Below are 26921 nucleotides of genomic sequence, written 5' to 3' on the forward strand. Positions count from 1 at the left end.
ATTAAATGTTGTATTATTTATCCTTATCATCTCCTCCTACTCGCATATATTTAGTTTTATATAAATTTTCTGTAAAAAAAATTATTTTACTATAACAGAGCTAGAATAAAATTAATTATGAACCATCACTAAATTGCCATGCGTACAATGTTTATTTTCAATGAAATATTAATAAAACTAACAATAATAATAAATTAATAAATGAACCTTAGCAGGAAAATTGAAAATCAGGACAAAATTGACATATATGTATGCATTCAGATTCAGCTCTGTCGGATTTCAAAGACACTTTTTCACAGAATCCGTTCGCTGTTGAAACGCTGATGCATTTACAAACATTGGATTGTGCTGGATATAAGTTTCAATTTTTGAGGCTAACTGGTCATTGTGGCATCAGAGAGAACGAGCTTGCTAATGCCATGACAAAAAAAGCTATGAATGACGGTATAGTAGTAACTGAAGCAATCACGAAAGAAATAGTTTCTTGAGTGAGAGAGAAGGTACTACAAAAATGGCAGTCAGTCAATATGTGTTACACAAAGGGAGAATAAACTTAGAATTATTGAACCATCTGTAGTCGAAAAAACCCTAAAATTAACAAGAAGATAAGGCGTGGTAGTGACCGACCTCACAATAGGACACTCAAGAGTGAGACATGAGTACGTTATGGCGAGAGGAACACCACTGATATGTAAATCTTGTGGGGTACCTTTGTCTGTACTGCACACTCTGGCTGAGTGCTGTGCTCAATATAATGGACAAGAGGAAGTAGTACTGGAGACCATTATAGAAGAAATATTAAGAAATAATGAAAAGTTATCAGAAAAATTGTTTTTGATTAAAAATTAAAGATTAAAATTAAAGATTGTTTGAATTAAAAAAAACTTATATTTTAAACAAAATTTAAATCATGGAATTTTTGTTTTCATAAATCATTTTTACAGGGAAAAAACGGCCCTAGTCGTGAAAAAGCCCAAAATTATTGTAAAATAAACAAAAAAATGTATCTATGGTAATTTGTTTATAGTTTTATTTATAGCTAACTAGCTGACACGGGAATGCTTCGCTATTGCAATATTTGAGGATGTATCTAGGTTTAATGAACACAATTGATAGTTTGATTTATATTACTGTATTTAGTTAAATTAATTCGTATATGATACTTTATTGTTATGATTTGGCAACATAAATTGATCCAATATATGCGATGGTATTCGTTTATAGCATCTTTGCGGAAAGGTTCGACCATTCCCTTTTATATATGTGTGTGTATATATAGATGATGTGATAAGACGGTAACTATAGTAACATATTTAATAACAACTAACATCGCCATATCATCGTTAATGATGGTCGGTTAATTTTTTTTAGAAGATTTTTTCATATTATTTAAGTAAATTTTATTATCTATCATATTCTCATGTATGGACTAGCTAAAATATAAATTATTTTTAAATATAAACTCTCCCTGTGCCTGGAAATATTAAAAAAATTGAGACCGATTGACCTATAAAAGTGTGGTAAAGAATTTTTAGGGGTGAAACAAAGTTGATATTGGTTTTTAGTTTTCGGTTTTTGTTTAGAGATTTAAAGAATCTGGTACGTCAAGGCGAACTAAAAACGAATATGAAATGCACTTTTTTAAAAAATGGTGTATAGACCCACTTTACACCGAGCCACAATGGATTTTTTATAAATATTATAGAGCCTTATTGAATTTGTAATGCGTTTTTCTTATGCCTTGGTAAGAGATAAATCGATTGATGTACAATAACAATGAACGAGGCTTATACCTTCTGAGCTACAAACCAAAAACACTTAATTATGTTCATAACTTATTTTCTACTCGGGAATTCGGGGATTTTGTTACCTTTCAACCTTCCCATCGCGAAAGGAAACATTTTAAAAAACTGCACGTAAATCGGTCCACAAATTCAAGAGTTTATTATGGACAAAGATTCCACCATTCCCTTTGATATACATAGATTTCCTGTTAGTAACGTACATATAATGAAGATAAAAAAAAAATTATAACATTTATATATATCTGATTTTTTTTTTTAAATTTACAGAAAGAAATTAAATATCTGAAGTACAATTTAAAAGAAATTATCAAATTTATGTATATACAAATTTACAGTAAAAAATTAAATACCTTTTATTCCCACAATGTTGACGATAAAAATATTTATATAAAAGAAATTAATGAGCTTTTCTCTTAAATTAAATCTCAGTGAAATTATTCAGATACAGAAAATTGGTAGAATATACAACAGCAGAGTTCTGCTAACAGGGAAAAGCTCTTCGTAGCTGATGAATCTTTTAGAGGGCCCTTCTTAATAATTATTCTTGACTTAAAAAATGGACCATTGTTTTCTTAATAGTTCATTTTACAACAATTTGAGCAGCATTCCTTTATATTAGTTTTATCATTATTTTGATTGTTAGGCTTCGCATTGATTATAATATTTTCTTTAATGAATTTCGTGATAATTTATAGCCATAAATTATGTTTTTATTACTTTATCTGATGTCGCTTTATTGTCTAAATACAAATTCCGTCTGAGTAGAATAGAAAAAGTCCTCTGCATAGTTTAATACCATCTACCAGGTAGAATTATTATTTTTTATGATCCTAAATTATTAGGATCTAAATTATTACTTTTTATGATCCCTGTTTTTATTTAGTTATAATTAAATTCTGTTATTAAAACAATTCTATTGCTTAAGGAACAGTACAAGTACGAAGATAACTCATCCAAACAGTAATTCAATTAATTACTTTTGTTTTTGTCATTCAACAAAATATTTTTTTTTATATGATTTTACATGTTTTTATCATCCTTACTATTACACATAGCACATGTATATATTAAGTCCTCCAAACAGGATTTTTAGTTTGAATTAAAAATTTCACCTCTAAACTTGAAATTTGTCTGAATCAATTCAATATTAGCTAGCTAGCATTGAAGTCAAGTTTTGTTTTTATACAAGAAATGATACTCAGCGCCCAGTAGAGTTATTATTAATTGTTTAAAATGCTAATATTTATGGTAAACGGAAATTTTCATATTTAAAAATTTGTATAATGTTTTATATTTTATGAAACTGCAAAGAACAATAGGACAGTAGGACCCTATCTGTATCCAAATATGATCTGGATTTTTTTTGGTAGGTCAAAAATGTTTCTGTCTGCCTGTTGTTCATTTATCCTTTAGTTGTTTAAATAGATGATTCATTTAACAAGAGTATCCTATCTTTGTATATTATGGTATCTGAAATAATTTTTTTTTAGTAATTATTAACAAATATTTGGATCAAGGAATTATGATAAATTAAAAAAAAAAAATTGATATTGAAAATATTTAATGGTTATGACAGATAGCCATAGTAAATTCCTTCTAATTCAGTTGAATCACATTATACCTTTTCATTTAATTGTTTAAATTTTAAAATGATGGTTTTAATGTTGTTAATGCTCATGAAATTGTTTTTTTAAGTTTTTGGAAAGCAGCAAATTATTAGATACATAATTGCAGTTAACGAAATGAATATTTTCGAGTAGAGTATAAATTGTTTTTTAAAAATAATTGTGACCAAATTTTGTTTATTTTAGTAATACATTATGTTCAAATTGGAATTTATTTATAGCCATGGTGCAGAAGAGACTGTATTAAAGAAATAACTGGTCCGGTAGATTAAAGAGTTGCGTTGCTCTTGACTCAAAAATATATTTATTTCATTTTTTATAAAATTATTGATGTTTTATAAGTGATTCTTCTCCTAAATGAGAATTATTTATAACGCTTTTTTCTTGTTCCTTACATTTTTCAGTCAGGTCTGGTTACTGGTTAAATGTATTTTCAAATCGCATATTAACTTAAAAATGAGTGTGATTATTTTTCTTCAAATTCATTTATATAGTGACGACTTTTGTTTTTTAACATTTTATTGTGGAACATAAAATATAATTTTTACTAATTTTATTTTTCTACAAGTTATTTCGCGCGGAAAATAGAATATTGCCAGAGGGATGAAATATAACCACCGAATCCCATCTATCTCTATCGTGAACCTAGAACGACAAGTTAATTTAATTTGCTACCGACGGAGAATATACAGGTCGACTATATAGGCTATTTGTTAGGGAAGGATGGGCTTGTGGTTAATAAAGCTTCCGCTAATTATATAGAACAGAGGTATTTTTTAAAGTAATTATTTAGGTTGAAACTAGTCGATAAGTTACATCAAGGCAATGTTAATAAAAAAAAATTTAATTGTTGATAAAAAAAATAATAATAAAACAAAAATTCAATATCAACTTTTATAGAGGATAGTTTCAATTTGGAGCTTACTTACAATGTTAAACGTTAGGATGCAGTTTTTGACGGAATAAGATTTTATTCAACAGCACTTGTTGAAAATCATTGCATATTTCTAAAGCCATTCTCGGCTATAGCCTACAAAAATAAAATATTAAAAATAAACCGTAGAAACTTCCTTGTGAGGTTCTTACCAAAGGAAAAAAATGAATGGTCTTGTTGCATCCGAGCAGCGGAAGAAATGCTTTTGAAAAATGTTGAAAAGAAACTCCGGGTAGCAGGAGTTGACAAAGCGAATGCTCTGAGAATTTTTTTTTAAATTCAAATAATCTCCGGGCGTATGAATTAGTCTTGGACCCCTCTTACAGAATGTTGAATTGTACGAATGAAATAAAAAGATTTTAGACAGCTACATAATTCGAAGTTCTACAAGATTTGAAAATGGCAGGAATATTTTACACAACTAATTTGTTTACTGTGATGAGTGATTTTCAGCATTGGACAGCAGTACTATAAGAAACATTAAAAAATAAGTAGGTATCCGTATTATTTTGTTTGTTCCTTTGAATACTATTAAAGATAATTATATTTCAGATCTATTAACATTTACTTGGGTTATTTAATGAGTTGTAAGCTGCACATTTCACGATCTTGCACGTAAGCCTTTCTAATCTCGATAAGCCATTATACTAGTATTTTATTGAATAATTAGTTTAAATGTCTAATATATCTGTACGTTACGGTCAGGTGGAGTGCGATATCTGCTTACGGAGGACCTTATTAGCTGATGAAGTTCTATAACTGATGACGGAAGACAAAATGGACTCCATGAAATCCCATGTAGACGGAACCTCCCACTCATATTAGGAACCATATATAAGAAGGTCGATTCTGATAATAAATTCTACCCAGTGGAGCGGTCCCTCCCCACTCTTGTACCCCCCACCCAGCGGCTTCTGGGCCAATGTTGTTACCACTGCTTTCAACGGACCCATTACATTTCCCTATAATAACTAAAGGCGAATGAAATAAAAATTGGCACATCCAATCCGAACCGAAATTGCCACCGAGAACTTACGGATTGCATTAGAACTTGGCAGGAACAAAATTTGAGTTGACTCTTAATTACGATTTTCTATTGGAGCAGATAAATACAAATTATGTATTCTTAATTTTTGTCTCTCCTGGTATTTAAAGTTTCGCTTGTACCCGCCTTAAATATGCAATTTCGGTTATACAAAACTTTCTGTTTTGTAATGAAGTATTTCTGTTGAAAACTAGACTATACTATATATAAAAAACTATCTACTTTCCCTTAATATATATTTCATATAATGGTAGATGAAAGGAAAAAAAACAATATTAATATTACTATAGTTGTAAAAAGAACAACTACTTCGGAGTGTTTCTTTGGGTGCCCATCTCTAAATATTTGAGCAGATCTAACCGAAAAATTAGAAATGTTTCCTAGAACTCTTGATTTCAAAGAGTCCGAAAAAAAAAAAAAAAATGTCCCCATTCATGAATCATGAATATTGAAGCGGACTATATTATTGATTTCTATCCGCCACTGTCGTTCGTGTCAACTGAGCGCCCAGTAAAGAATCGCAAATAATGTATTGAGCTATTGAGGAATTAGTAGCTTTTATAATGGCACAAAATACGTCAATATTTTAATAGCGGAATTGTAAAATATTATATGAAATATATGAATAATTTCGGACGAGTTCCGCAGAGTGAGAAGGAACAAAAAAAATCCACTACAGATCTTGCACCACTAATTGCATGGATAACGAGATCATATATTTTCTGATCCAAGAACATTCTGATAATTTCTTGGAGTATGGGGTGGGGAGCGGGAGGAGAAAAACGCTTGATCAACGTCAGTGATAGCATTGTATTATTTTCATAAAATATTAAAAGATATTGTTTAGAATAAAAAAAAATCTGGTTCACTTACCACTGTACGTACGTATCCAAATTTTGTGTAGATTGGTAGGATGTTATTAAAGTTATTGCTATTTTAATAATTGTAAAAAACAAAATCTCTGGTCTATAAATTTTTTAAAAAAAATTATTCTGAGTCTTTTTTTAATTATTACTTACTATTCACCATAAGGTTATAAGAAACACATGATATATCGTAAGGTGTAAGTATCTAAAAAAGTTCAAGTTTTGTGGATTAGTGTAGGATTGATATGTTGTGTATGTATCTTTTTAGTGATATCTTGTCGTAGTCTCCTATTATTTGTATTAACGAGTTTTCGAAAATAGCAAAAAGAGTTTCAAAGAGAGACAAACAGTTTTGTGTCAGTAAGTGTGTGTACCCTTTAATCGACAGGAGTTGTAAGTCTGATAGCATGCTTGAAATTTTGGTGTACCGAGTAGTTTACTATTCTCATACATATGTTATCTATGACCTCTAATTTTCTGTAGTTTGAGTCACATGTGTACTTCTAGACAGGAGCAAAATGAGATATTGTTGGGCGTTTTGTAGAGAATGAATTTGCTGATAATTTGGAATGTTAATTTAAGTATGTGCTTGAAAAACGTTATCGATTTGTTCAGGTTTAAGCTTAATTAATTAACAGACTGAACCCATTGGCTTTTAGTGCCTTTAAGAACTATGTTGAGAATCATGGACGGTCCTTTTAATTTCTTTTGACAGATTGTATAAGTAACGTTGAAGAATTCACTTTTGAATAGATAGATAATTAAAAATTATGGACAAATTCTTCTTTCAAGCCAAAAATTAATCCAATAACTACTTAGAAGGCGACCCTCATTATGAAGACAAGATAAGAAGAAATGACAAGGCAAAGACAAAAGGACAGTGCTGGAAGACAGTATCTAGAAGAGATGGAGTATGGACAGGTAGATCGATGGGAGTGTTTGTAGGCTGTTGCCAGGAGGCCTCTCGTCCACAGCCTAGGCTCCAATTATCACAGGCTTTGCTCTAATGAGGCTGACCAATTCATATCCCTCATCAGGCAATGTCTGTCTAAAGGAGACGGTCTATTGTTTCACCCACCTAATCAACCGTTCATTGTATTATATATTATTCAAAACGAGTCGTTAATAAGGAAAATATCTGAACTTGAAAATAATATAATGACATAGTTAGAAAAATTTACTTTGCAATAAAGTAAAATATATGATATTCTTTAATTCATTAAGATGATATTGGGAGGAACATTTCTTTCATATTTATTCCCCATAGTCCTCCGTGACTTATGAAAAGAAAATGGCACCTTAGCTGAGCCTGGATCCAAGGAAAAATAATAACACGAGTTCCCTCTCAGTTAATATTTAATGGGCATTTTTAATTGTTTTCAATAATAATAATGGATTAGGCTATCATGAAAAAGACTATTACTAAATGAAATATGCCTAAACGAAACCAAGTGTTTTCTTTAAAAAGAACTACAACAAGCAACATAGTTATAAAAAAAGTAAAATTCACAAATATAAATTTATTAATGGAATAGATAGTGCACCGTTATATTAAATTCTTTAGAAAACTAGCGTAAGAAGAGAAACCAATCTGTTCCGTTCAGGAAACTCATCCCAATATAAAATAACATGTAAATTTTCAAAAATACAGGATATTTATAAAAAAAAAAAAAAAAGAAACTCAAAAAGAATATTGGGAAGGATGGGTGCTTGAACATGTGAACATTTGTATCGGTAATACAAAACTCATTTTGAAGAGCTACGGCTATACACATAGTTCGAAACACAAGAATGTAACATTGTGTAACACTATATTCTGCTCTCGCAGGTGTTTTTCTGGAAAGACACAAATCAGTTATTAAAACCTTTCCTTCTATCGAGAGATTTAAATGCCCACAGCGCTTTTGGGGTTCTTTACGTTCTTATTCAAATCATAGAGGTAAAAGAATAAATAAGTTTCTCGAAAGCTATACTTCAACGGTTCTATTAAACGCAGGAGATTCCATCCATTTCAGTTCACTAGATTAATAATTTTAACTATCGCATAATAATATGCATCAAAAATTCTAAATGGGATTATAAAGGCTAATGATATCATCAACCTCTCGATAGAAGTATGAAATGGCTGATCTGAGAAGCTTTTCCTATATCAATTGTATAATTAAAGATTACACTAGTTCATCTGGATGTAAACGAAAAGATAAACTGTATTAGCAAACCTGTTTGCGTTTGTTCGACCCGATTAGTCTCTGGAATTGAATGAAAATAAGTGAATAAAACTCATTTACTGAAGAAAGGACTATGAGCTTCTGATTTGATTGTTAACAATTAGGCTAATTCCTGCCTGTGGTAAGCTTAACGAAGGGTATTACTAAATTATCCTCCCTTTGATTTCTCATCCTCTTCTTGTTAGGTCTATTCAATTAATAAGTGTGACTATCAGAAAAGTGAGTGATGTCATAATTCCGTTCTTTAATTTATTATTTTGTATTTATATTTGTTACTTAGGTATCTTTCATATATTTTTTTCATATCTCTATCACTATTTTATCAATTATTCTGTTAAAGGCACATTGGGTTAAAATCAAAATATGAAAGGGAAAAATAAGAAAAGGAAAAAAAAATGAGGAAAGGGGAAAGGATAGAAAAGGAGGGGAAAATCATGAAAAAGAGAAAAGGAAAATTGAAAAAAAAAAGATTTAAGAACCAAAGAGATGAAATGAAAAAAAAAGAACAAAAGTCATATTCTAGTGTTATGTATTACTACCGTTTTTATTTATAATTATATACTTATCCAGGCCTATTTATCGTAAGATTAAAAATATTGTCTGATTAGACTAAAATGATTATGCTGTGTGATAAGTAGCCCAATGAAGTTGGGTATCCCTAATCCTGAATTAGATATTGTCTGTCATAAAAATGTGTTTATTAATAGATTATATTTTTATACTACCTTTATTATTGCCTATTTATTTAATTTATAAGTACCACTAAGTTGAATTTTATTGTGTGCTATTGATGACCTATTATTATTTATTAAGTAATAGACAACTCAAGTCAACGTAAGCAAGTAACGTCGAAATAAAATTTAATAACTTTTCTAACTTTATTTCTGACAGAAAACTTTTATTTTCTATCCTAACGAGTTCCATTTTCTTTTTGTTACACAATGAACTAAACTATGTGTCATTTTACTACAACATTAAAAAAAATACAAAAACTTGCAACTTTTACGAAAAAGTATTTTTTCGTTCTTTTGTGTTAATTGTCCACTTTCAGAGGTTCCTTATCTAGTTCTCAAACGGAATTTCGTCGCTCAGTGGTAACTATTTGAAAATAAAATTGTGTATTATCCTCAAAAAATAAATAAATAATAATTTAATGGATTTTCCGGAAGTTTTCGAGATGTTAGAACAGGGAAATATTTCATTTTGAACTGAATGTGATTGTTCAACTAGTTATCGAACGATTTTTTTTTTTTTTTCAATTTAGTTCATACATAATTATTTATTATTAATAAATAATAAAAGTACTCCTTTAATTTCAATGTTTTATTTTCATTTTCCTAACTAAATATTATTAAGAAAATTACATGGTTATGTTGATAAAATTCGAATAATCCTACGAATTTTGAGAATAAGTGCTTTAGATATGTATATAAAAATATTTGAATATTTATTTCGGATTCAGGGTCCTACAAAACATAGGTAAAGAAAGTTTTAAAATTTTGATTTCATAATACTCTGTGTCCGCGCATATTCCATATTATTATTTGTATAATATACAATACAATTAATAATTAACAGAATTATAATTTTTATTTAAATGTAATGAGTTAAGTTCGGTAGTGTTTTAAATACATTATTTAAGAAAAATGGTTATAATACAATTTGGGATACTAATTTAGTTGTTTATCTAATGCATTCAATCTATTAATCTAAACTTTTCTCACAGAAAAAGTTTATGTGTGTGATTACGAAAACATATCAAACAATTTTGGATATTCTTTTAAAACTATTATTTTTGTTGTTTTCATATTTTCTTTCAAACAATTATTTTTATCCTAAAAGCGATAGGTCACTGTCGGTATCGCTGTCTGTTCCGCCAAGATACCATGACACTGCAAAGCCCGATCTTAATATATACCACTAAAAAATTAAAGGTTGCTCTTTCTAAGATGAGAACTTCTCTGAAATTTACAAGAACTTTCCGGGTTTTTAATTTTACTTTATATTTTCTCTTTTACTATTTACATGGTCAACATTGGTAAAAAGAAACCCCTGTGTGTTTATTTTTTATCTTTTAAAATAAATACTTTAACAATTTTAATGTTATAACAATTGTATAATATTGTTTATTATATTTAGTCCTTTTGTTACATTGTTTGTGTAAGGTTTTATATACAAAGGAGGTAATTTTATGAAACCACATTTTGTTTTTAAGTGAATGTTGGGTTTAAATATATTTTTATGTTAAATATAAAAAAATTGAGAACTTTTGGTTAATTTCAAACTCTTTCTCTAAAGTAGTAAAAACATTTTTTATTTAATCCCATATCGGTCAGACACTAAATGGATTTCAAAAATTCTCTTTCTCACACCAAAAGCGTACTATATAATTTATTTAAAATTGGCTTGTTTAGAAGTTTTGTTACATATAAGTTTTTTGTTTTTAATTTTGAGAATTAAATATGAATATTATCCTTACCCATTTTCCTCTTTCATTGTAGCTTTGAATAATGAGATGTTTTCACGATGACGGTTATCGCTACTGTTGCAGATATTGCCATGGAGTAAAGATGACATTTTGGCATTTGCTGTCGTGTCAGTACTGTCACAAATTTGATTTTATCCTACGTTTTTAGGTTAAAAAGGTTCTTGATTACATATTTCAAGTTTAGATCAGGTATCATAGTCGGCACTGTCTCACTGTGGTCTCAGTACTATCACAAAATTGTCTTCGTGCAATGTTGTTTGTTATGATAAGTCCTCCAACAGAATAAGGATTAAAGGCCAAACTTACTTCCTCAAGATCACATAACTGTTACAAGAACCAGATTATTGATGAAAATATGTAAAAAACGAAAAGAGGAACAAGATATGTATTGCATTGGTTCGTTTATTTAAGACTGTTTGTTTGGTCAATTGTTAACCTACTCACTAGAATTAAGTCTGTTCTGAACTTTTTTGGAATAAGCTTATTTGGATACAAGATATTCAGTGTATTAAAATAAAACCAGAAACTATTTCATTTCCAAGCTAAACGAGAAATTTTTGTTTTTAGTTTCGGGATATTTGCATCCCGGAGTGACTAACTTGCGTTGCTTTAACAAGGAGATGTTCCCGGTGGGGTAAAAAATAACATATAATGATAACTATTTCATTCACGTATATGATAACATATACGTCGATATACCGACGTTTTGACTTACAATCATCAGGACTGGATCGACAATGGTTAGTATTTTAACGCAATAATTTTATTAATTATTAATTTTATTTCCTATTTATTCTACGATTGATCTCAGTTTGTAGAAGTCAATTTGTCTAATAATTTTGTATTGACTGTTACGCGTTACTTAACAACACAATAATACATACATGTACAATTCTTTACCATATTTCTCATATTCCTTAGGCTTATGATTATCCTCCCATAAACGTTTGGTGTTCTGAATCCGCCGATCATACCTAACGAATGAATCGGTAGCGGCGTGAGCTGAAAGAGCAATGTGTATTGATCCCTGCATGTGCACCTTCTCACCTGTGACTCTGATAAATAAATGACATTCCGGTCGACACTCGCTTTTATGAAATTTATTCAGAAAACAAAACCCATTTGTGGTGAAAGGACATTTGCTGTTTGCTGTTCCCAAAGTCAATATGGTATCGTTTAGTTAATGCATTCGAAATGAGGTAATCAATCTATTGATAAAACAATTTTATTATTTTATTTCAATTATAAAACACTTGAAAAGCAAAATATTTGTTTTATTTATTTACTTCTGTTATAGCCTCGAGGCATGCAGAGGGGGTTGCCTTAGTAAGTACAGTAACAAAAGAATGAAAGGTTGAAGATACGAAAAACAAACAAATGATTAAAAAATAAAAGGAAATAGAAAAATGGAAAAATCATAAACAAATAAATGATTAAAAAATAAAAGGAAATAGAAAAGTGGAATAAATCATAGGATACAAAGGAAAATACAAAAATAACTTAAATATAGCTTAGTGCTTTATTATTCGATGACAATTATTTTTATCTTCTACTACAGGAATTAATGACCTAACACTGCCGACGTTTTGGACGGTCCATCCATCTTTAGGATATTCTTAAATGTCTTTAATTGTTTTGATTTTTGTCATTTATGTTCGATTTCGACTTGAAATTTTGTCAATGCATTTATAAAAAAAATTACCTCTCGTTTTAATGTTAACTTATCAATGTAAGGAGTTGAAGAACAGACCCTTGAAGATAGTCGGCAGTTTATTAATGTATAACAAATATAACTAAGAATTTGAAATAATAATGCTAATTAATTTGAAAAAAAAAATAAACAGAAAACGTAATGTGGCGTAAGATTCAATATACAAAGATAATAAAATAATATTTTTTAAAATATAAATTAATTGTAAATAGCTGGTAGTTATAAACTATTTAGTAATAAATATACCTAAACAATTTTTTCTTTAGGCAAAATTTAGGAAAAGCATATATTTTTTAAAAAATGTGTAAATTACAAATAATCCACATAGTTTGTAATTAACCAAATTATGGAATTACAAGGTAAAAGCTAAGTATACTCTTTTTTTCTATTTGTCATACTGAACTCCTGAACTTTAACTTACCTAAGTCACCTCACTACTGGACTTATACTTCGGGTATCCTTTTCCTATTAACTATTATGTATATAATCAATATTTTTTTTTTTTAATATTTGGAAACTAAATTCTCAATAGCTGAAGGACTATAGTTCATAATTGAAAATGTATACAAATATTTAAACAAACATGTGTCAAAATACTTAAACATTTATTTATTATTAAAAAGACAAACGTTTGTTATTTATTTAATCTATCGTCGTTCCATGCTAATTGTGAATGTTTTAAAGTCTAATTTAATTTTTTTTTTTGGATTATAAATTACTAGAACAGTGAGTCATTGACTAACCTTTTTTCTAACCAATAGTGTATTAACTTGATATTTATATTTGATAGTTAATTAATTTAACAATAAGTTTACTTAATTTTTTTTATAATTTTTATTTATTGATAAATATTACAACCTGCTCAAAGTTGTTCTGCAATAATTAATAGTGATAACTGATTACATTCTTACTAAAATAAAATAAATAAATAATTGGAAAAATATTCCATAAAAATAAATAAAATCTCTCTCTAAATATATACAAACAGAAGGATAAAAAGAATAAACATAATCAAAGTATGTACATGAAAAAATAAATAAATACAATGATCACCAGTTGCATTTACACTCTTATATACAATATTTACACTATCGACCTGAGGAACCAGTCTATTTATCTATATATCCCCTGCATATGAGTGGTACAGCAGAGTTCTTTGAGATCCCAGCGCATCCCCTTATAAGTATAAGTCTTGTTATTATTATTATTAAGACTTCGTATAATATTATTATCAATTATAATGATATTTAAAGTTATTATTAAAACCAATAATAATTATTATTAATAACAATCATTAAAATTGATTTACAATTCATCATTTTACTAATGTTTTTATTTCTGTACCCTCGACTTGTAACGAAAATTCACTACTGAGTTTTAAAAGTTGAATTCGAAATCCTTCATTAATAACTCAATCAGAAACGAAAGTGTTAGAATATATAATGACTATTCTAGTCTATATAGAATAAGTATTATGCAAAGTCTCACGTTAATTGAAATTTGAAAAGTTATAATTTTCGAAACTTGTTTCATTTTTTTATTGTTACTTTGTTGGCTTCTGGATAAAATAAAATACGTAGAATTTATTCGTGTGTCTATATTTTAATTTTATTTTTACTATGTTCCGTGTTAAAATAAATCTAGTTCAGAACTCACATACGTATTTGAAAATTTGGCATATTGAGAATAGAAAAAATATGTTTGTTTTACATATGGAGTTTGAAAATGTCTTCATTCCAAGCCATAATAAAAGAAAAAAAAATGCTAAAAAATCTGTAATTTTTTTAACTATTTAGGTCAATAGGCGTAGTGCTAGTACTGGAAATAATTGATTAAAAAAATCTTAATATAAGTTATTCAATTTAATCTTGAATTTAAATATACTTAATAAAAATTGTTAGTATATGTAAATTAGGTTTTTTATTACTTAAATAAAACAACACTTTTTATTCTGTATCATATGATTCCTTGAAAAACCTAATTACACAGCTTAAAATTACGTCAGTCTGGTTGTAATTAGTTAGTATTGTCAATTACGTTCCTTTTTTAAATACTGCCATGAAATGCGAGAGATTGGTAACAAGGTGATAAAAGAAATATGTGGAGGAAGCATTACTAAGGGAAATGGGCAAAGAGTACCAAAAGAGAGTAGGAAGAATAATGAAAGAAGCAGTTCTATAGGAAGGGAGTGAGTATTCAAGGCAGATGTTGAATTGAGAGAGCAGACTGAGGAACGGAGGGTGAAAGGTATGGCAGTTATTCAGTTTTTATCCTAAACCAACAGAAAAAAAAATCCGCATTGAGTATCACCTAAAAATAGTCGTGTTTTAACAGATTATATGCACATTCATCTTGCTGATTCCTTGAAAAAGGTCAATTGTTAAAGTATAAACTCGTTAGTCTTTCGGTTTATTTAAATTTTTATTGAAGAATGATAACATAAGTTAAGCCACAACTAAATATTATTATTATATTATCTAAAAATAAGAAATATAAAATTAAATAATAACAGTATTAAAAAAAATAGTGATTATATAATCATGCGATAACAATAATTAAACAGAATTACAAAAAAATGTAATAAAAACCGATAATAATAGACAAATAATACAAAAATATTCTGTTAGCCTAGTCCTACGTTTGTGAGATATGCAAATGAGCTGGCCTTATTTTAAAACTTTGTAAACAAAAATATATATATATAGACACAAGAATAATTTTTTTATATTATATTTAACCTAGTCCAAAAAAAAAAAAAAAAAATGAAAAACGATTTAAATAGCTACAATAATACAATAATATTGTGAAAAGGTTACCTCGTTCGGTAGAGAAACGACAGATAACCGATAAATTTGATCGGTCCGTTCAGGAACGATGTTTTTTTGATGAGTGTGAAAAAAATGCTTGTGAATTTTTTGGTACTTTTGGAATAAAATAAAATAATTTTATTTGTTTCTGTTCTTTTCGGTTTGTTTCTTGGCCCAGCTAACACCCAAAAATATTAAATTTAAAACATACTTAGGCATTATCTATATTTAAAAAAAAATATAGACACAAGAATACATTTTACATACTTTATTTTACCCGGATATCATTAAAATTAAATAAGTAGAAACAAAAATTGAAAAACAGAAAAGGCATAATGCTCATATAAAAAAAACCTAAGAGAATTTTGATATTGATATATTTTTCTTCAAAGTTGAATGTGACGACACTTTACGAAAAGTTACTACTACTTTAATTTATTTAACTAGTTAAATAAAATTTAGCTCATTTTCGTTATAGGTCCAGTTAACTAATTATTCAGAGTCTACATAAATTAAAACATATTGGTTCAAATGATGAATTAATATTTCCTCTTTATTTGTTGCAATAATTATTCTGATATCAATTAATTTTAATATTAACATATTACTCATATTGGATAGTAAAATAAATGTTGGCCGATGACTTATTATTGTAGGAATTAATTATACAAAAAAAAAATACCGATAGCACACACAGGCCGGCTGCTATAATAAAAGATTGTATTATTGGTATTGATGAATAAGACTGTCACAAAATAAACAAAAAATACTGCATTTGTTATACAAATTATACTATTCCATGTCCACACAAATCCTACTCGTTAGATGTATTTTTTTAATTTGATTTGTTTGTCTTGAATGTCGCTTCAACTGTAAGGACCATTATCGACGTAATAATTAAATTAAACCGATTAATCAGAGTAATTTTGTCGTTTTCTTGTTTTATCGATCCTAGATTTCTCTTGGATGAAGTAGTGTTTTCAATGTTAGATTTTAAAAATCCGGACCGCGGCAATCAATGAAGGGCTCTGAACAACGGTTGTGTAAGGAGGTGATTTTATTATCACGCTTTCATTTATTTTATGATCACGCTCAATCACCAAGCTTTTCCCTCAATTCTGTATACCATTAGGATTTACCCACAGTTACAGTAACAGAATAAATGATTATTATAGCCGGATTCAAGTAGACAGTAACGTTGTGTCTCACACACTGAACTACCACGCTACCTTCAACATATCCTGGTAGTAAATAAATAATTGTCATTAAAAAATATCATTGGAATGTAATATGCAAAATAATTTATAATTCTGTCATTTGGAATATATTTCAGCATTCTTAGCCTGCGGTAATGAAAAAAAAAAGTCAAATAAAATCATGCATTTCATACCATACGAGATAATATGACAGGAGCTCCGAGATTATTAATTCAGCCTCCTTATCTCCTTCCTGCCTGGGGGAGAGGGGAAATATAAAATGGAAAAATTCATGCAGAAGATCGGAGGATAGAAGAGACGATAAACGGAGTTGGGTAAAGAGGTCCCCGAAAAAGCCGGGTACACAAAGCGATATTACACTGATAAGAAGTGGATAACGCAAGAGGGGAGATATCCTCTCCCGTGCGTTACCGTCCTGATACTTCGTGTGGCAGATTTGTTAAAATGGAATGGCATGTGTTATGCTCGAGTGAGTAATAATCTATGCCTTTTTTAACCTTCATATGAGAACGATGAAACTAGGAATGAAAAACAACTTACTACATACGCTGCTCCAAAAGAATAATTACGCAATTGTAATATTTTATTTAAGTGGTTTTTCTGAGCCATCTTAATTTTAATTTCATCGAAATTCATGAATGATTAAATCTGTATGTATGTGATAGTATGAAAACATTAATATTCAATCTTGTGTTTTGTGCAAAATGGAACCGCAAATTCCAAAACATGGAATTGCAATGGGATTTGACCAAAACAAACTATATAGGAAAAGATAACAGTTGATAGGATGAACAGATAAGGAAGTAATAGAAACTGGAGTGCCTATTACTCTTGGCAAAGAATGTCCTAAAAGATTAAGGGAGAGAACTCGTCTTTATTAGGACAGTGAATAATTTATTTTTGTTAATTTTAATATTTTTCTTTTTATTTATTATATTAATTTTAAAAAGTATATTTTTCGAATTACGAATACAAGATGATTTAAACGTAATTTTTTTTTTATATTCATCAGAGACGAGTAAATTGTTAAAACATTAAGACTTTTTTAAAGTTATATCTTCTACTGGAAGAGTTTCATATATAATTGGATCTTTTAAATGAAAAGGTACTCTTGTTTGTTTTAATTATTTATTTTATAACATTAATAAAAAATAACAACGTTTCGCTGTTGTCACCCCACCATCAGGTATTTGATTAAACAACTGTTTAAAATCTAATAAGGAGAAAACAATGTAATTTTAATCAGATACCTGATGATGGAGTGACAACGCCGAAACGTTATTATTGATTATAAATGATTAAAACAAGGATGAGTACATTTTCATTAAAAAAAGGTGTAATTAAGAATTTTTGTTTTTGTAACTACAATTCTTCTCATAATACCATACGCCTTTTTAATTATTCTTTAGAAAATAAAGTTGTTCATTTGAGGAAAAAAAAAAATAAACATCCCAATTTTATAGATAAAATTTGTTGGTGCTCTGAAGCGGAGTTGCAAATTTTAGTACACGGCAATAAATTTTGTGAAGTTTCAATTAACACACTCCTATTAGTTACATGTTTTATTATTATTTATTGAGGTTATTTATTGCTTATCATGGGGCCATCATAAAGGCGTTATATTCAACTAAATGGCGTCAAATGCCACGTTAGTTTCTCACTTTCTTTTCCTTTGTTATTTTTTTATTATTAATTTAAAAAAAAAAATTTTAGTGGCATTATCCCATTACAGTTTATTATTGCATTCACACTCAACAGTCGATTATAAGATATGTGTACTTACATTTTTTATTGATCTTTTCAATAAATTACAAACAAAAAATAATAATAATTTTATATTTATATTTTTGCCACTTTAAATGCAATAGTTAGAATATGTTTCTTTGCGAAATAAACTACAAATTTATATTCCTTTATACTGCTTACTTTTAACTAGCTATGTATGAAGTAAGGGAAAAGAAGTATTTCGATCGTGAAAAGTTTTTAATTCGAGTCGTTTTGGCACAAATCAGCCGTCTCCCAAAATGGTATGTTTGCTTAGGCGTATGTTAACAGCCTAGCTCATTTCTATTAATATCGACCAACTTTATTTTTTAGGATTTTCTAAAAAAACGCAATAAAGATTTTAATTATACTCAAAAAATTAATTTAGAATTAAGTAGTCATTAATATCATATAGATCTTATCATCATGGAAATACTTTGACTGGGCTTAAAACAGAGATTAAAAAAAACTTTCTCCAGACTACCTTTTATTTTGTTTATTAAAAATAATTAATCATATCACTTTTTTATTAGTAGTCAAAAATGGATAAATATTAAATATAAAAGGTTTTGATAATTAACTAAAGGAGAGAGGAGAAAATTTATTTTTTCCCGGTTGAAAACACATTTTCAATTGTAAGAATAATAATATATACGTATTGTATACCATAGTATTTTTTCTAAAATAATGCTGTAAGTCTCAAAAGGTAATGGAGAGTGACAAAAAACGTATAAATAAAAAATCTCTTCCAACACAATTTTGACTGCTGAGCCATCCAAAGTTTTAGGATTTAATGATTAATGTTTTTTATGTCACAATAGTCAAACAATATGAAATGCCTTTTTAATTTCACTTAACTTAGCTTTTCAGTTGATAGGATGTCTAACACAATATGACATTATATAACAATTTAGCATTGAATTAATGGTGGTTAATTGTAGGATATAAAGTTATATATTTATATTTCTGCAATATTTTTATAAAAGAGAAATATTAGCTTTTTGCTATGAGAAATATTATTAAAGTTAATTTTCTGAGAACTGTTGAAGTTAGAGTTCAGTCATTCAGTCAACTGAAAGGCTCTTTTGAGAGATTAGTACGCACTGCCACAGTTAATAGCATATAAATATCTCTTCTGAAACGTGGGGAGATTAATTTCAACTCAAAAGAGGGTGGTATTATAAAAATGTGTGATGCGCACACCGCATCACAGTTTTACACTCTATTCTTAAAAGACGTACAAACAAGACATGATGTAAGATTTATCCCATAATATAATATGAAATATATTATATGTTATTATTTTTATTTAACCATATATTGATTTATGGGGAGTTGTAAGGAACGATGCTACTAACTCCAAGGACCCGGGTTCGAATCCCGGTATGATAGAAAATTGTTTTCTGTTACCCTGTAGACGTGAGTCAACCCTTTGGAGCCTCCCCTAGTCCGCCCAGCCTCATGAATTGTGTAAAATTCTGACGGTCAAGCGCGGTTCTAACAAAATCACCTCCTTGCACAACCGTTGACCTAGTAACAGTACTTCCTTTCAAAGTGCTGCACTCTTAACCCTTCAAAGGTTATAGATTACATTTTTATATATTTATTTATAGACACCTTATTATTATAAACTTGTTTATATCTATAGCCATTATATAAGGTCATAATAATAAAATTTTACTTTCAAACTAATTATAATACTTACTAAGTAAAGTAAGAAGAGAAATATTTGTTCACAAATTATGACGAAGAAGACTGAAATGTATTCGAAGACTACAAAGGAATAAAATAAATAGGAGCGTAGCCATTAAGATAAGCTCAAAGTCTGTTTAAACAGTCGCTTTTATTTAAAGTATCCCTTTTACTTATCTTGAATTAATTATATTTTGTTAGAATTTATGACAGTTTTTTTTTCATAGAATTTAATCATTTTTTAAAAAAATAGCCTCTCTTCTTTTCTGCGGTATTTATTTATAAGAGGGATGTATTGATCATTATTTATGTACTGTGTGGTATAAATAAATAAGGTTGTGTAATTTCATTCTTTCTTGTATTTTTTAATGTATATCACAGCGGACAGTGTGAAAAATAATAATAAGAATAAAACGTACATTTATTTAAAAATAATATAGGCAGGAAAAAAAAATAGACATTAATAACTTATGTTTATAAGGAAAATAAAAATATAGGATTAACTGACAAAAATGAAAGAAAAAAAAAAGAATATACGAAAACTAGGGAACGCAAGGGATCTTAAACACACTGGCCCAGATTCGGGCATGGCTTTGGTAGGAAATTTATTATCTTTTTTAAAGGCCATGGGTCGATTCTGGGCTTGGAAGGGCTTTCTGGTGTACACCTTAACACAGTACTGTGTGTACCTGATCCTTTAAGGGTCGGACAAAAAAAGGGAAAATGGTAATAGTCCATTGTTATAACGAGAAATAGGATTTTTATGTTTTCACATACTTTTTTCTACAATTTATATATTCATGTATATAATTGTTATGAACATGTCGTTATATTTGAGCCGTTTATTTTGAAAGTGGCCTAAGTTCATTTGTTAATTATTTTTGGTCGCCCGTGTTTAGATATACAACTTCAATTTATCTATTAATAAAGGATTAGAGGTTACTTATATCCCGAGTAAATAATTTAACCATTTTGATATTGGCCTAAGTTCATTTTACTTAAATTAACAAATGTTTAATGTGGTTAAAAATTGTCCAAACTGTTGAAAATTATGCGAATATCATAGATTACAAATTTTATCATCAGGGCATTTGTTTTTACCAAATGATTTGAGATTTTTACGTAGTAGAAATTTCATTAAAAACAAAATAATTTATTGTTCATCCCCCAAATTATTAATATATTATCAAAAATTGTAATTTACTTATAATTGTAATCACTTTATTGTAATTGAAATAAGACAAGAAGATTTTGAATTAACAAAATTATTAGGTGATGGAGTTTTTAAAAGGAAAAAGAATTCTAACGGAGAATCAATAAACTGGTTAAAAATATTTTGGTTACGTTTTTTCAGAAAAAATCCGCATAACATTTTTTATAAGACATGAGAATGAAAATTTTAAAGTCCTGAATTTAATACCATGTCGAACGGACCAATAAAGTTCCAAAGTATTATAACTGAAACTACTGTATAAAAATATCAGACAAATCACAACAGCAAACTTCAAGGAATAATTGACATATCACGATTTCTTCAAATCCCTTTCACACACAGAATGTAAATTGTTTTGTAATTTATGTTTGTAACTTTGTACGCTATGTAGTTAAAAATGTTCTGAATCGCATAAATTATGATTTTGAAGTTTTCAAAGATATGTAAAATAAAATGAGTATTTTTTTTTTTAATTTTGAATAGAGCTGGGGGCCCCTTCAAATTTTATTACGAATCTGGTTGTTAATTTTGAAAGTGGCCTAATTCCATTATTGGTAAGAAAACGCATATTATTCACTTAGTAATTGCCATTATTTTAATAGGAACTATAAATTTAACACCTTTATATACACTTAAGCAGTATGACTCATTATTATCCTGTACGTATATTTTTAATTGCATTGAACACAAACCCTTAAATATCTCGATTTAAATATAAATGGACTTAGGCCATTTTCAAAATAAGCGGCTTATTTATGACAGTGTTATTTTAAATATTTCACTGTTTTTACATTTTGATTACATATTTTTCTCTTAAGTTTATATTTTAGTCCATATTTCCCTTTTCGCTTGGTTATTTTATTCAATTCAAATGAATTTATTGTACATTAGAAAAAAATTTCAGAAAAATAAAAATTTTCAAGGAAACGCAATTGAAACATGAACTATTTTTATTATTATTTTTTTTATTGATATTTACAACTGTATAAAAAATACAACAAGTAAATTTGATCATAATGACATAATGATAATGATATGATACAGCATGTAGAGAAACTACCCAGTAGTAGAACTCTAAAAACATTTTACAATATAAGGCCACGAGGCCATCTTCTTTTCAGGTGCCTCGGAGTATTGGACTGAAGTACTCGTTACTAATGAACCCATTATTATTATTTTTTTAACTTTTTGACAAAAAAAAACTTATATACAATATTTTGTTTTGATGGGCGCTTTTTTATTTTTTTATTTTAAAGAAACAGGTTTACAATAAAAAGTTACCCTAATTTAGACAATTTTTACAAATAAATATTTCTTTGTTTGAATAGAATAATGTGTATTCAAGTTAAATCTCAAAATCTTTATTATTTCTTTAAAAGTCCAATTTTGCACCCAATTCGGCAATCCTCAAGGTCAACCTCAAATATAAATTCACACCTCACATCCAATAATTTAAAACTTTTGTGCAGGCTATTCTGCCCAGGTCATTAATTTCAGGCAAAATTACCCTATTTTTTCACTTTTCCATTAAATTAAAAGAAAATTAATTACAGAATTACTTAACTGTATTATCACCTTCGTATCTATTATTTTTATTTAAAAATACTGTGGGAATGTTATGCAAAAGTGACAAAATAGGTAATTCGACTAAAATTAATGTCCAGATCAGAATAGTCTGTAAAAATTTTTTGGCAGTGCAAAAAGTGAAGTGTAAATTTATATTTAAGATTTTTTTTGAGGATGGCCGAATTGGCCGAAACAATGGACTTTTATGAAATAATAAAGAATGTTTTGAGACTTAACTTAGATACAAATTATTTTATTTAATAAAAAAAAACTAGTCTTATAAAAGTTAAAAGTTCATATGTAAAATCTTTCTTTGTTTAATTAAATACTTCGACTTTTTTTTATTACATAGAAATACCACTCCTATTTATTATCATTGATCTACAACTAGTGCTTTATTATCCATTTATCGATGTTTATTATGGTGTCATGTTCCCTGCTGCTTAACATTTCTCCTTTTATGTCAATTTTATCATGTTGCAAATACCAATGAATCGTTAATTGAAAGAGAAAAATCAACACAGTATAAAAATGCGAATACACAATCAACGTTGGAACTTTCTCAGAGTGATTTACTAATTTTGGTTAGTCTTTGTGAACTGTTAAAGTGTAATGTGTTATTTTTTCATACCTCAATTGTGTTGTTTATGCATACCTCAATAGCCTTTAAATTAGCAACACATAAGCTTACCTTATTCTAAATTGCCTATGAATTTATTATATCACGTTAGCATATATACAACAGGAAAATGATAATTTGATTTATTGATTGGATAAAGACAATTAATCAACTTCAAATAATAATATAGGTTTTGTCCGGATCGCTTCGCGACTGGAGCCCACCTGAGCTGTGAAAGCACATATTCGATAGGTCGATTAATCATTGTGAATTGATTGGTTTTATGGTTGCTTTGCACCAGATCGCTATATGCTCTGCTTTGTTCCTCCGTAGGGGAAGAATTATTATCGCACTATTGCAATAGAACAGTCCGTAATGAATCAGGAAAATTAAGCTTCCAATCATAGAACTATTCTTTTGGATTATTTCAAGTTGCTTCACTTGTTCTTTCTACTTTAAATCGATGGACAGTACTATTTTTCTTTGTATTATTCATCAAATAATAACTATAAAAAGTCATAACTACTTACTTTATTTAGAAAATTGTGATCTTAGACATAAAAATCTAGTGCGGTGTGCGTATTACACATCTTTTACTTAACACATAGGAAGGAGTAAATTTCAAACTATTTTTTTTATTATTACGTTGCTAAAAAAATAGAATTTTAGAAATTCCTGAGGAACAAAAAATATCAACTTCGTTCCTACAAATAACACAACAGTTTAACTAAATATGATTGAGATCGGGCATGCTCGGCCGTCTCCGATTTTCCAGTCTCGGTTTCTCCTTTAGATATCATCATTTCTTTCATAGCTCACATATATTCCTTATTTAATACTATCAACAATGCTAAATGAATAATTATTTTAAATATAAATCGATTTTTTTCGATGTTTCTAAAAAAATACCAGGCATATAACCCCCTGGCATGCGCTCTTAAATATGCGAATTCAGTTTCGAACGACTTTACTTTGAGTTAGACTGTTCACATACACTCATACACAGAGTGACCATTTTGTGAAATTTAGTTATTTGGTCTCAGGTGACCTAAAAACATATTTTTTTCGGAAACCCGAATTCAAATTTTTTCATGATTGCATTATTTCTTATAACTATTTATTATGCACGTAATTAAGTGAAAATAAAAATCAAGTAAATTTATATAAATTTGTGAGGTTAAAAAACTTCCGAAGATGAATATAATTTATTTTATATGTTCATTCATAGTTTAAAGTTCCTTAATAAAATGAATTATAAATATGGAACAATTGTCCCGAAACGTTGTTCAACTATGAAGGAATATATAGAATAAATTATATTCATCCTTGGAAGTTTTTTAACCTCAAAAATTTATAGAAATTAATTTATCAAACTTTCTAAAAAGAAAATTCAGAATAAAAATCAAGTATTTTTTACAATTAGATTTTGATTAAATAATGTAATTGTCTTTTATTATAAATAAGTTGGTAGTACATGAAAGCTACCATCAATTAGTTAATTAAGAGATGGGTAATTCATTTTGACAGTGATACATCGGGTTTCCGAAAGTAAAGGAGACATTTTTAATCCGTTGTGGTGTATTTAACAACACAACTCTTGTATCATTTTCTTGAAATAATCTGAAGCTAAGATAAATAACAATTGCAAAGCCGTTTTTCTGTTCTTCCTTTGCGCACATAAAACGATAAAATCGTTTCAATAATATTTTGTAATTTTTATTAATTTATTATTATTAGGCTTATGATTATTAATATTTAAGAAAGTTTTAAACATTTTAATCTTGTTTGATGAGTCAAAATAAAAAATATTTGATTTTTTGTTTTGTTTTAGGATTCTGCAATACATCATGAGTTGAATTCGGCAATAAACAGGTTAGAAAAAATAATTTTTATTTTTATTTCAGTATGTAATCAATTTATATAGATATTTATTTTATATATAATCTTTTCACTGTCTTGAGACTGGTTATTATTATTTAAATAAAATCAATTGTATCCATATTAAAGTCTTAAAACATATTTCCTCAAAAGTTCAACGTTTCGGCCAATCATCTGGGATAATCGTAAAAGCCAATTTACACTCACATAAATTATTTTAAAAATTTTTCTGCAGGCTATTCTGCTCTAGTCTTTTAAGGTTCACTAAAAGTTACCCTATCATGTCATTATTTCATTAATATTAAAATTTTAATTATAACCAATTTAACTCTATTACACCCTGTTATCATAACAATGATTGGTTAATTCTCATTTTTACTGAAACTAGTGATCTCGGAAGAATAGTCTGCAGAAACTTTTTAAAAATAGTTTATGTTAGTATAAATTGGTTTTTATTATTGTCCTTGAAGTTGGCCGAATTGGCCGAAACGTTGGACTTTTGGGAAAATAAAGAATATTTGAGGCTGTAATTTGGGTACAATTGAATTTATTTAAACAAGAGATATTTATTTTAATTTTTGGATTAAAGATCTATTATCAAATAATGGTTTTACTAATTACCGATTTTCAGACAAAATGAGGTGTTATGTTCCAAAGTCCAAGTTATAAACAATAAAATATTTTAGAAGAACTTAATATTCCTTTTAGATACCCTGGTGGGCTAAAAATAGGTTTACTTTAAAATTAAATTGTATATACATACATGTTACTCAAATTAGCCAAATTTAATCCTCTAAATTTTATTAATTTAAATAGTAAAGCTACTTATAATACTTTAGGAGTTATAAGCTATAAACCTAAAAATATATGGCGGCCATTTTGAAAAATTTAGGTCTATGCATCCTAGTTTTTACCATCTTTCATAGTTTTACAATATAATTCATTGAAAGAGGTTAGATTAAAATTACTTTTAATTAGTCTCATGTTTGACCTGTTTTCTTTCTTTTTCTTCAATCACAGTTTAAAATACATGTACAATGGAAATTACTTTCTCTACTTCTAAAATTATTGGGGGAATGCAATTCATTTGAACCTAACTCTAATGTATAATGAACCTAATATTGTGTAATGTATTATAAATGATATAATTCTAGGATCATAAGATATAATAGCAAAACTATCGCACCGGATCAGAAACTATAAACCGATTTCTGCTCAGTGTGCTTAAGGCCTTATTCTCAACCGCCTCACGTCCAGCCGACCGTTCCTCTAAGAGGTTATGAAGACTTGTGCAATATATATTCTCACTTCACTTCTAGCAATATACTGTATAATTTTTCAACTATAACGTTATGTTTTTAATACATCAGCATTTATTCTTAATGTTTATTTACTTTATTGATATTCATCATTACCCTATCTATTATAATCATGTAAATATTGTGTGTGTGTATATATATATA

General features: G+C 28.2%; 1 protein-coding gene across 8 annotated transcripts in view; it reads left to right on the forward strand.

Moving 5' to 3' along the window:
- Window positions 1-26921, forward strand: part of LOC106679133 (small conductance calcium-activated potassium channel) — a gene marked incomplete at its 3' end in the record, with an annotated part of 993499 nt that overhangs the window by 125220 nt on the left and 841358 nt on the right. For 7 of the 8 annotated variants that reach the window (XM_067049033.1, XM_067049025.1, XM_067049039.1 and 4 more), the window contains 1 exon segment: window positions 25412-25452. 8 annotated transcript variants of the gene reach the window in all.

This window comes from Halyomorpha halys, unplaced genomic scaffold, assembly GCF_000696795.3.
Source record: "Halyomorpha halys isolate HHAL.00 unplaced genomic scaffold, Hhal_1.1 Scaffold178.1, whole genome shotgun sequence".
Lineage (NCBI taxonomy): Eukaryota > Metazoa > Arthropoda > Insecta > Hemiptera > Pentatomidae > Halyomorpha > Halyomorpha halys.